The following is a 13,885-nucleotide window of genomic DNA, read 5'->3' as shown; positions in this document are numbered from 1 at the left end:
TAGTATACGTCCTCAACGAGATGCTGCTGGTCATGTAGGCTCTGTAGATGCGTAAATACGTCCCCGATGGACTTAGGACCCAGAGAGGAGATTTTCATCTCTCTTGTAAGCACGACTTACCCTATTTGAGATCAAAGACTGATTCTTAGTACATCATCGCGAGATACAGTGGTCATGTCTGCTCTAGGCTCCGTCTCGACTTGCTAAGGCTTCCGGATAACTCCTAGGACATCCCCGCGGGATATGCTGGTTATTCTACCTCTGAGCCTTTCGACAGACTCCTAGAACATCCTTTCGAGATACAATGGTGTTGTTGGCTCATTATATGGACACACAATTGATTCCTAACACATATCTACAAGATACGCTGGTCAAAGACAAGTGAGCCAAGACGTTAATTAGGCGTACAAATCCTTTTTCTCTTTCTCTCCAGGCCGAGTCCCAGCTGAATGCAAAGAGATACGGATCGTTAAGAAAATCTTCAGAGAAATTTTTCAGCTGTCTGCAAAAAATCTCTGAATTCAAAATCTTTCTGCAAAAATATCTGAGAGATTCAAAATCTCTCTGCAAAGGTCATAGAGAGATTTTTGAGCTGTCCGCAAAAATCTCTAAGAGATTCAAATCTCACTGCAAAAATATCTAAGAGATTCAAAATCTCTCTGCAAAAATCACAGAGAGATTTTTTGAGATACGCACGCCTTACCTAGTGCTCAAACCCTATTTCTCAGCCTCTCAAATATACTCACGGCTAGTAAATTGATCCTGAATTATACATGGCTATCCAAAAACATGGATAGGCTCTCTTGAGCACCGCATGCTTAACAAAGGGACCTACAAACAATAATATGGTTTTCACATGACATGTGTGACCGGACACGGAGAGAGGAAGATCAGCATCAGCTCCTCTCACACTATGCACACGATTCTTAAGGAATTTCATTCCTTTTCACGTGGCTCATCCTAGTCATTCTCACAAATCATAGAATACCTCTCTATCTTGGCCAACTCGGCTAAAGAGAATATTTCTCTCTCAAATACATCATCACAAAGGCTGATTCAGCTTCACACAAATGGGGGGATATCAATTAGGGTTTTGTTCGGGTGGTCTAAGGCACGTATGAGAAATACCCGGCTTATTTCTCACTGCAGAAGAGAATAAAGGCGGTGGAATAATGAGATAAACTCAATCAAGTTTATCCCTATTCCTAAAGAGACGGGAGAATTGTTCCGCACGGCACGGAAAGAAATCCTTATCTTCACCGACTTGAGATTAGAGAATCCGACTATATATAGGTCATCTATTTTCCAAGCTATGATCATCTTTCTCATAACCTCTCAGAGCAACAACTTGTTCTCTGATCTCTCTCTTTATCTGCTTCCCTCCCTAAGACCAACCCTAATCTTCTTCCATGTGACTGAAGCAGCCTTTGAACGGCCACTATGCGTGGTTTAGGCGAAGACTGTTTGTGCTCAACCTCCCGAAACTCACTTTCAAAACCCTACAATCCCATATCTATCCTCTCACCGATTTTAGGTAACTACATTTTGGCGACCACAGTGGGAGGTTGTTCAATCAGTTACAAATATCAATCACGGTCACTATTAGGAAGGAAGCCAATTCCATAAATCCGATCACAAAAACGTTCCACTGATTCAGTCTCAATAAATCTATCACATATTTAGCCGAGAGAGTTATCCCTGTCAGTAGTTTTATCTCTAAGATGAATTGTTTGACCTTAGTGAATAAATTAGTGCGTCCCGAATCACATGGATCTCTTCCTGCATAACAAAACTACCTAGTAACCTATTTTCATAAAAATCTACTGCTATCCTTGAAAACCTTGGATACGGACCGAGGAGAACTCCCGGAGACTCAACATAATCTTGCAAAATCTCATATCGACGTCCTGAATTATCTGAAAACGCCTTTAGAATTACCAGTAGTGATAAATCCAACAAATCTAGATCGAGTACACGTTTCCTAAAGAAGGAGTACTAAAAATGCTGAGGATAGCACTGATGGGATCTTTCCTGCAATCGACCTCATCGGAGAAGATAAAGCTCATGACGAACGCGACATAGCAAAGGAGAAACCATCCAGCCGACCTTATCACTCTCAAGGTCCAGATGACGCTCTAAACTTGGAGATTCTGACGAATATTTGTTCCAAAATTTGTTTAGGTCAAGGGCTCTCAACCTGATCACAGGGGACTCGGGAAGTTTACTTCACTTTACTATTTTACTTATAACTCTTTCATTCTGTATCCGATTGACCTAGTTATTTTTCCGTCGGATTTTTCTTTACGTCGTCTACAGGATAAACCTAGCAGAAACTTGGAAAGGATCCAAGAAATTTTTAACCTAGTCAAAAGTGTTGCAGAGCCACGTAGGGTCATAAACCGCCAAGAAAGATACATGTTGTCTCCCTTCCTGCTCCAGAAGATCGTGACAAGAACACGACAAAGTATGAGGCCACTATATCCCAAGTCGAGGCTCAACCGAAACTCATCTTTATCCGAAGGCGCAAAGCTTCTAGTGGATATGCTACCTCAACACCCAACCTGTTAGAAAGAAAAGGACTCCTAGCGATTGTACGACTAAGTCTCGATGAGCCTCCATCTAAGCTACACCAAAGATTATCCAGTATCATTTTCCGATGGGACCTCAATTCACCCAAGATGGAGAAGTAAAATATCTTCGCACCCGAACCTATCAAGGGAAGATAAATATGAAGTGATACCCGTGAAGCTAAAAATTCGGATAAAACTTTATTACTCGACATGCCATCACAATCAACTACTGACACTGAAGTAAACAGGGGAAGGATCCGAGACCGCAACTCCACTATAAGTTACTCATCCAGAAGCTCATAGCATTTCCCGCAATTAAAGCTTATTCTCTCTAAAAAAAACGGCTCAACAAGCTGCCTCATGTGTCAAAGTCAGACGTAATGACTGAAGGAAAAGATATGACAATTACTTATGACTTTCTCAGATCAAAACACGATTATACCGCATGAAGGAATGTCTAGAAGATTTCCAGAGAAATATCCCATCAACAAAGTCACCACAAATTAATTGTTCAGCCACATCCATAGTTCTGCTAGTCCTAGAAGGCGTACATTGTTCTCCCAGAAGAAAGATAGATCTCGATAGATGATTTGGATAAACAAGTTGTTAGAGCATTGCTCGGTCGAACTCGCATGTGTTGCTATCTCAAGCATGTTTGTCAATGTTAGTGATCAAAACTATAAGTCTTGATTTCTAGTCTATTATAGCTAAGTCTCGGACTAGAATAGAAAGTGTAGTTGAGCTCAAGGACTTCATGGCGATTCATCATACAAGTAGAAGAACTACTCAAGTAACCGGTGAAACTTCTCGACAAAAAGGTATGTGAATACTTGAACTTATCTGTCACTCAAAAGTCTATCTACTCTATCTCCTACTCTTTGAGACAAGAAGTCGTATGCTATATATGTAGACTTGGATTATACACATTTGGTATTTCGATCCGAGTATACCTCGCCTATCTATATCTCGAAATATTTGTTGGTAAGATTTTCTCTTAGATCAAGTTTATCTTTACCATGTGACGAAAGTCATGATATGTTTCAATCATCTTGAACATTGCTTTGACGAGAAATAGTGTAGCAACTATATAACGTCCTCTAAGAATGTTTGAATGATTGAAATGAGAGTTTAGATTACATAACCAATGGTGGACATAAACATTGTGGTGGAAGCACATTTATGTATAAGTCATATTCCTTGAACCAAAGTTTGCGAACTTTGTTGATCAAGAGAAACCGGAAGATGGCGTGAGCCAAGTCCGCAAACTCAGTCTGCGAACTGCCGAACTTCTCAGCCCAAGAAATTTTACTGGAGTTGACAAACTAGTAGCATGAGTACCAGTCCACGAACCCAGTCCGCGAACCGGCGGAAGGTCTCTTGCCGAGATTTTCTACTGGAGTTTGTAAACTCTGCCCGGTTGCTTAAGTCCGCGAACCCTGTGTGCGAACTTGAGAAAGGTTATATATCTAAAGATGATTTCTGAACTTAAACTTATAAAAACTAAGTAATGTAGTTTGAAAACCGTGGATATAAAGTTCATGAAATGATTCAAGTGAATCAAATCATTTTTGCTTCAATTGTGTCTTGTGTAGCACATACGATTTCCTTGCAATTGAACAACTCTCTAACTAGTTCATTTGAACTAGTTATGGTGAAAAAAACATGGTTGATATGAAATGCTCATATGGCTAACCATTTGGTTAACTATTGTTGAACCAACAAGTGCATACGTTTGGGTACGGTTAACAAACCTAGAAGCGTGCATTGTCAATTGTGTATAACAAGCTAAGTTTTCGATCTAACAGTTGAGAAATATTAGCTTGAATCTAAATCAGGTTTTCATCTAACGGTGAATATTGAATGCTTTGTTACTAAGCTAACATTGATTGCAAACGCTGATTTGAAAGACTATATAAAGGAGACATCTAGTATTGTGCAAAACTACTCCCCAAAACTTACGTGTGATCCTAGTTTGCGTGCTAGAGTCGATTCTCCTTTAACCTCTGGTTTTCTTTTCTCAAACCGGGTTAACGACTTAAAGACTTCATTAGGATTGTGAAGCCAGACCGATACTACTTTTATTGTAGTTGTGTGATCCGATCTTGCATCTTCTATGTACGAGTACAATCATATTGATTGGCTTGAAATTGATATCTCCGATAGGCAAGATATAAAAAGTAATCACAAACACCTTAGTCTCATTGTTTGTGATTCCGCAACATCTTGTTTCGCTACCATATGATTAAGATTTTTGTGAGGTGATTGATAACTCTAGGCTGTTCTTCGGGAATATAAGACCGGATTATCAATTGGTTCCTGTTCACCTTGATTATTATCAAAAGACGGAACAAAACCTTTAGGGTTTATCTGTGGGAGAAATATTGATCCTTTAATAGACTCCTCTGTGTGAGACAGATTTGTTTATTGTCAAAGCCTGCGATTTTGGGTTGTAGCAACTCTTAGTTGTGGGTGAGATCAGCTAAGGGAATCAAGTGCGCAGTTTCTTACTGGAATCAGAGACGTAGGAGCATAACTGTACCTTGGATCAGTGGGAGATTGATTGAGGTTCAACTACAGTCCAGTCCGAAGTTAGATTGGAGTAGGATAGTGTCTGTAGCGGCTTAATACAATATGTGTTCAATCTGGACTAGGTCTAGGGGTTTTTCTGCATTTGCAGTTTCCTCGTTAACAAAATTTTTAGTGTCTGTGGTATTTCAGTTTCCGTATTATATTGTTTTATCTTTATAATTGAAAAAAATACAAGTTGTCCGTTAGATCATCAATTAGAGTAATCCAACCTTTAGTTGTTGATTGATCCTTGGATATTGGTGTTTGGTACCATCCAAGTTATTCATTATATTTGATTACAACTCGCAGTTCTTGCTCGAACAAATCAAGACAATAGAGAGATATAAACTCGTTGATATACTTTTAATTGATTGAGTCTTCTTGATTCTCTTAATAGTATATTCGAGTTTTTCCATACAGATTGCTAAGCGAAATATTGGGTGGTGTTGTTAGACCCCCGCTTTTTCACAAGTTCACATGAATCCCTGTCAAGACATTTAGTAGAGGCGGAATAACAACTTCATCTTATCCAGGAAGACACTCTACACGACTCTCCACATACGTCTCCAACCCGCAGAGTAGTGCTTTCTCGCCTTCTCTGGCTATGTAGAGAGACCGTGTATAGACCCAGACGGCTCTCCATAAGATTGAGAGCAATAACGTCTTCGGAACTTCAACAAACATCCGCTGTTTCCTGATTATGCACCTGCTAATATCACTTCTGCAATAGATTAATCCTACCGTGACATTCACCACTGGATTCCTAGAAAATAATCTATCTTATCTTATTGCTCATATTCCATGGTCAAACTCACGACTGGTTCTATGGAATAGTAATAGATAAATGTATTGCTCCGATTTCATGATCGAATCCACAGCTCGATCTCATGAAATGGTAATAGATATTACTCACTTTTATTGCTCAATTTCATGAATTATTCTCCACTGAATTTCATAAATTAGTAATAAATACTCAGGAATCGGGCATCTGGGCTATTCTTGAGTGAGTCCCATAAAATAGTGCAAGTGTACTCAACCATGATGCACGAACGAGCACCCAAATGCGCGAACGAGCATCCAAAATATGGACAAATGAGGAATCCGCACAAAATAGGAGAGAGAAAATAATAACATTAAAATAATGGAGAAGCGCCCATGGGACGGGCCCACCGTCCGGCCGGCCATGCCTTAACCGTGGCCGGTCCCATGCTTCCTCCATTATTTTCCTTATTTTTTTCGTTTTCATTAACCCATGAAGACTCCTCCATTCTAGCAAATTTCCTTGTTTGAGCAAAACTCATGGTTTCTCCATATTTTGTGGTTTCATCAGAAATAATAATATAAAATAGGGAAAGGAGTCGCGGGACCGGGAAACTTAGCCGGCCGGCCATTCCCTAGCTGTGGCCGGTCCCACACCTTGTAATCCCTAATCTTTCATAAATTGTTATTTCCCTTATCTTGAGAAACTTTCCTGTTTCAGCAAAATCATGGTTTCTCCATATTTTCTCAAATATTGCTCAAACCATGAAAATGCCAAAAGTCAACATGGTCATATGACCGACTAGGCTACTCACGAAAATATATTAAAGTATTTCTATTTTAATATTTACAAAATATTGATCAATTGAGCATACATGCTCATTCCAACAAAAATCAAGAATTTCAGTCAAGATGAAACTCTTCTGAAAATTCACAATGTTGCTCGAACGCACATCAGAAAATACTGAAACTCTCAGTATGGAAACATGGACACCATTGTAACACGTGCATGCCATCTTGACCGACCAGGGTCATCCCTGGGGTTTGCACAAAGTCGGTCCCACACGTTTTCCTAGTTTTGACATAATTTGCGCAATTGCTCATATTGGGCCCAAACTCTTTCTAATCAACTTGGAGTTTGATCGAGCGCTCACTAGCGGTCCCACGACCACAAAGGGCCAGTATCATACCATCTTGGTTGGTCCCTTACCTTTCCATAATTAGGTTTTATCACATAATGCTCAATCGAGCTATATTTCAATGAGTGAAGAAACCAGCATTTAATCGTCATTCCTTAACCAACCGGTCAACTCATGACCCTGGTGTACGCTCACTCGAGCAATTGGGAATCACATGGACGTCCATTGTCCCATTCGTTCGGTCTCTCCTTCGTTCATGACCTATTTTCAGCAATTCGTCAATTAATGAGCAATTGATCAAAAATTAGGGTTTCGAACGAACACTCCACGAATCATCATTCTGAGCAAGATTCAAGCACTAATGAATTTATGTTGATTCAGAAATCATCATATGGATTAATTATATAATATTTGGTAGTCTACCAATATTTTAATTAATATTTTTATTGGGTAACGACATCCATAAATAATTTGCTGAATTGAACAATACTTGCTCAATCCACCAAAAATCAATAAATTATGAGTAATTTGCTAAAATGAGCAATACTTGCTCAACTGCTCGAAGATTGATCCATTATCAATATTCAAAAATTTATCAGTAATTCGTCGAACTGAGCAATACTTGCTCAACTGCTCGAATATTGCTATCAACATTCAGTAATTCGTCGAATTGAGCAATACTTGCTCAATTGCCCAACTATCAATATTCAGTAATTCGCAATACTTGCTCAATTGCTTGAATATTGATCCAACCGTCAATATCCAGTCATTCGTCGAGCAATACTTGCTCAGTTATTTGAATGTTCCACTGAGCTATTCGTCATTCATGCTCAATTCAACAAAACCTAGACTCATTGTCTAAATCAGTCAACGTGACTAATTAAATACACGTTTGTAAAGTAGACTCCACGATTCGTGAGCCATCAATCACGTCAAATTGGGGGATATCAATTAGGGTTTTGGTCTGAAGGCCTACAACACGTGGATTCATCCATAAGGAGAAATGTGAGTAAGTCGTGTCAACGGTTTGAGGAGTTAGCAAAGTAGTGGGTGAGTGATCAACCAAGTCTCAGCACGACCTGGAACTGGTTTCACCACGATCTCCCACTTTCCTACTCTTTCACTCAATAAATCGTCGCAATTACAGGGATATTGCAATATAAATAAGTCCAAATCGAGGACAACACATACATAATCAATCATCATTCGTCTACAACTCGATAAAAACTTATTCACAGAACTCAACTTCAGAAGTTCACCATTATTGCAGAAACCTTCAACACATCCACAATCCTTGATCTCGCACAATTCTCAGCTTTCCTCCTACAGATCAACCCGTCTCCCTCTTTCCGACCGAATTGACTGTGGAACGGACATTGACTTGGTTTAGGCCGGAGTCCTACAGATTGATCTCTCGAATCTAAGCAAAATCTCCAGTGCAAGGAAGACCGCTGATACTTTACACAGCCTCCAGCGATGTCGCTATTGAAGCACTCCTCACCCAAGAGGATGAAGAAATCATTGAACGTCCAATCTACTACTTCAGTCGCACAATGAGGGATGCTCAACTCCGATACCCAAAGGATGAAAGGGCGTGTCTAGCATTGGTTCATGCAATTCAGATATTCAGACATTATCTACTATCAAACAGGGTCGTGCTGGTGGCCAAAGCTGATCCCATAAAATTCTTACTGTCGAAACATGCATTGGTCGGGAGACCAGTAAAATAACTACTTCAAATGTCAGAATTTGACAAAGCGTGTGTCCCTCCAAAAGAAATCAAAGGAAAATTAGTCGCATACTTACTTTCTGCTTTCCCTGGAGAAGACATCACAGTGTTGCATGAAGAAGTGCCCGGTGAGTTTCCGCAAATTTCATCCATTCAAGAAGAAACATGGCTACTATATTTCGATGGATCTGCCACTCCGAGTAATCATAACGGTGGAGCGGGAATTGTGCTAGTATCTCCATCCGGTGAAGTCTTCTCACGTTCATTCAAGCTGGATTTTCACTGCACCAACAATTCAGCAGAATATGAAGCTTTTCTCCTAGGGTTATCTCTATCCAAGAAAGACGGATCATAGCACTTAGAAATCAGAGGAGACTCAAAGTTACTGATAAATCAAATGAATGGCGTATACTCTCTCAAAGAAATAACAGTTGGTCCATTCAGGACCGAGGCGCAACGACTATTAACTCATTTTTCTGATGCAACAATTGTCCATACCGGCCGTACCAACAATAGACATGTTGATTGTCTAGCAACTCTAGCATCTAAACTGCAATTTGAAGGGTCCGAGAAATCCATTACTGTACAAAGGTGCTCTGTATCATCTACCTGGCTTACTCAAGTCGAAGATGCTCAATCGAACGACTGGCGGGCGCCCATCATTCATGAATTGAGCAATTCTCTTACGGAGGGGAAAATTATTCTCAAAGAGTTGAAAAACTTTTTCCTGCTGCACAGAGCATTATATTATCGGAATTCTGATGGATCCATGTCACGATGCCTTGGAGATGAAGAAGCCAGTGAACAACTCAAACACATACATGAGGAAGTATGTGGGAAAACCCTAGTGGTCACACTCTACATAAGGCTTCAAAGGCTTGGTTATTATTGGCCATCTATGGAAGCTCAGTCGAGGATGATGCAAGGATCCTGTCACATTTTCAAACACCACCTCATAATTTGGAGATTCTAACAATCCATCACACAGGGGACTGGAGAGAACCTTACATAAAGTATCTTCGCGAAAACGATCTTCCATCAGAGAAGAAGGGAGCAATCAAACTCATTCAGAGAGCCAAACGTTTTGTCTACCTGGAAGGGATTTTGTATCGCAAAAGCTTTGGTGGGGACCTCCTGAGATGCTTGGATGAACACGAAATTCCTACAATCTTGAAAGAGATGCACGAAGGTGAACACCAAGGAAAGAAGAAATTATTTCTCCAAATTCATGAGAAATATTATTGGCCAACCATGGAAGATGATGCAGCCGCCTATGTTCGGAGATGTCATCAATGCCAAGTTCACGGTAACCTCATTCACACTCCTTGTCTCCCATTAAATTTTGTGAGCAGTCCATGGCCCTTCTACAGCTGGGGACTGGATATTATCGGGAAAATGAATCCAGCATCTTCGAAGCAACATGAATATATCATTACAGAAACTGAATATTTCACCAAGTGGTTTGAAGCTATTCCTCACCGAAGCACCACTGGAGTCACAATTGCAGCTTTCATCAAAGAATATATCATATGCATATTCGAGTTCCTAAACACATTATCACAGATAATGGAACTCCCTTCTCCAACAAACATGTTGCAGAATTTCTCGAGGAATATAGAATTAAACAGATTTTCTCCACACCGTACTATCCCCAAGGAAACGGACAAGAGGAGAGTACCAACAAAACCTTAATCTGAATTCTCAGTCGAACAGTTCATGAAAATCCACGAACGTGGCATGAGGAATTACCCATGGCTTTATGGGCCTACCGTACCGCACCAAGGAGTTCAATTGGGACTTCACCGTATTCTCTTGTCTATGGCACTGATGCTATCCTCCCAGCTGAGATCAAGATTCCCTCTGCAAGAATCGCGGCGGCCAGTAGAGTGCAAGTGGATGAAGCCGAAGTATCTAACCCGAGGATTGCTGATTTAGACATGCTTGAATCGAGAAGGAACAAGGTATAAAAATATGTGGAAACCTCCAAACAGAGAATTTCCAAGGTATACAACAAAATGGTAAGACCTCGAACATTTCAAGTAGGAGATTTGGTTTTGAAAACAGCAAAACATATCCAGCAAGACATGTCCGCCCCGAAGTTCTCCCCTAAATGAGAAGGGCCTTATGTAGTTATTAAGGAAGTATATAGCGGATATTACAAAATCTTAGCTGTTAATGGAGGAGTCGAAGGAAACATCATCAATGGCAAGTGGCTCAAGGCGTATTATGCTTGAACGATCCTCAAAGTGTTAAATTTCTAAATGTAATTTCCGTTTTCTCCAAAAAGAGTATGCAGTATGCTCATTCATTCAAAATTCCAAGTATTTTATGAATCTCACAAGAATCTTTCAATCGTCTACTTTATCCAAAACAAAATCTCAAACCTACATAAAAAAAAATTCTCTCTCAAATGCTCACTCAGAGCAAACCATCCAATAGAGAATAATCTCTATAGAAAACCCTGTCAATCTTCTTCCGGAAATTTTTGGTTTTCATTTTCAAGTTCCGAACTGCCTTCTCAACTCTTGCTGACTCCAAGGCAAGTGTCTTTTCCTCCTCTAATATGGCAGTGGTCGCAGAAATCGCATCAGCAGCAGCCGACGCCTTGTGAATTTTGATAATCTCGAGCCTATGACGAATCCATGCTATGTTGAACTGCAGGGTTTCACAGTTTGAAATCATCTCGTCCCATTTGTGCAGTTTATGATTCTTGACATCTCGCAGATGCATTCGCTTCATCTCTTCAATGATCGGTAACAACCCTGCAGCTGTAGTCAGCAGGGTTGGTAGAAAGCCCTTCCATACTTCGGTTGTAGGAATATGCCCGTACCTTCTCCAAATTTTTGGTGTACAGGAGTGCGTGACACTTGGGAATGATGAATCCACCAACCACTTCATTATTCGGGCAATTTTTGTTCATATGAGCCTCAAATGGAAATCCAACTAATTGATACTCAGGAGCATGAACTCTAACCCCCAGCCTCCATGGAATCAGTAGAGTCTTCGTCGACACGGTTGCTGCTATCGTCGACCACGACCACGGATTTCCCATTCTTCCTTTTTCTAGCATCCACAACAACACGAACATCAACCTGCAATGAAGTGAAGGAGTATTTAATTTTGTCGAACATCGAGCATGGTAAAACTCCAGTTTAGAAATTATGGAATTACTTACAGATGCTCTGGCTTCAGCATGAGCCGACCTGTATCGGGCGGGAGATTTAACAGTCCGTTTGGGTCTCAAACTACAAGAAGAATACCGATTCTTCTGATTATCCTGCGGCAAATTATTTTCTTTTGATCAATCATCCTGATTGAAAGGAGATAAGAGAAAATGTGTAACTCAACGAAACGGATACCGCCGCAACACGTTCTACGCGAGATTCACTTCTTGAAGAAACACTGCTTCCAGACATGGTGATAAGAGGTATGATCGTGATCAAAATTTCTTCTGATAGTATACAAAGGAAAGAGATGATGAACTGTTTATATAAGAAACCCCAGGCACTACAAGTCAAAACGTGGATACTTATCCCATAACGGGCAAACAAGTTTGTTGCGGTTTCTACTGAAACCCTAAATTCGGAATCAGAGTCATGACGAATGGGAGAAGCGTAACAATACTGGGGACTGACCGTTTAGGTATACTCAATATTACGACTATGAATTGATTGTCTGGCAGACTGCATATTCTTCTTCTTTATGCTCAGCTTGGATGATTACTGTCTACGTGGACATTAGTCTATCATCCAGAGATATGAAGAATATTTGGAAAACGATACGACAAGGGATTATGGTCCAAAAAATAATCTCTAAAGAAATGCCCTACAACAAATCTACGATAACCAAAAAATATCTACTTCGAAAAAAACAAATAATCTCAGAGAGGTTCATGAGTAAGACTAATCATCATATTCATCGGAGTCATCAGATTTGTCAGAATTATCAGATTCATCATCATCGTCTTTCACGGAATCCTCTTCGAGTTCTTCGTCGGAATCACTATCAGGGCCATTGATGAAGTATGGATGAATATCTGGATCGCTGTATAATGAGTCCTGGTATTCTTCTTCTTTATGCTCAGCTTCAAGGTCAGCTTTTTCCAGCCTCTCGATCTCTCTGGTACGCCGGTCTGGCTTAATCTTGTGATCCTGCGGCACCCACACGAGTTCATCTCCCGAAGCATCAGAATTAGAGGGTACACCATCGTCTCGAGATCGAAGTTTCTCCTCAGCTGCTAGCACTCTGCGCCAGACTCGGTCCCTTCTTCGTCGATGATCTTCCAACTTGTCATCCTCGGTTTTTCTCTTCATGAGCTCATCATAAGTGACTCTCCGGTCATTAAGAGGCGTGCTAGGCTTCATTCTCTCAGCATGGTTTGTCTTAGCTCGCGATTTGACTGCGGAAGCTTTGGAATCCTCTTCAGAAGAGGTTGAAGAATAATAATAATAATCACAATCAATGTTGTTGCTGGAAGTCACCATCTTCTGGAACCAAACCAGAAGCACGGGATTACAGCTATCCTAATATTGATTTCATAACGAAAATGGTAATCCTCAACTCTTACCTATTAATGATTTCACGAACTTAGTGATAACAACGTAAAACTTTGAAAACTTGCTCGTTTCTTCAAACCTGCAAGGACGAGCAAAATTTAAAGTCAAACACCTGACTTTACCTGAAACCATGAATGATCCATATAACCTTCCATATGAACATTCGCTGATTTTTCCATGTACACACTATAAAATCACCAAACTCATGCATACATTATGAGTTAACGAACTCACCAGATATTGTTTGCTTTCAACAATTTCCCATAAATCAAAGTTTGATTTTTCTTTTTAAATAAAAACGTGAACATGTCACGTAATTTTAAAAAAAAATCGCGAGTAATAACTCACGTAAATCATATTAAAAAAAAAAACTTTTGCTCGAACGAGCATTCGTCTATAAAACGAGGGTCTTTATTATTTTTGTAAACGTATACATGTCCCAAACAAAGTTTTGAAAGTTCACACATAAATTTTATCGTGAACTACATGTCTTTTCAAAATTCCTTTAACTCTAAAGATTGTTATTTACTGCTTCTACTACGAGCGAACCTATGTTCCTAAAAG

The sequence above is a fragment of the Papaver somniferum genome, chromosome 8, assembly GCF_003573695.1.
Source record: "Papaver somniferum cultivar HN1 chromosome 8, ASM357369v1, whole genome shotgun sequence".
Taxonomy (NCBI): Eukaryota; Viridiplantae; Streptophyta; class Magnoliopsida; order Ranunculales; family Papaveraceae; genus Papaver; species Papaver somniferum.
This window is presented reverse-complemented; position numbering follows the sequence as displayed.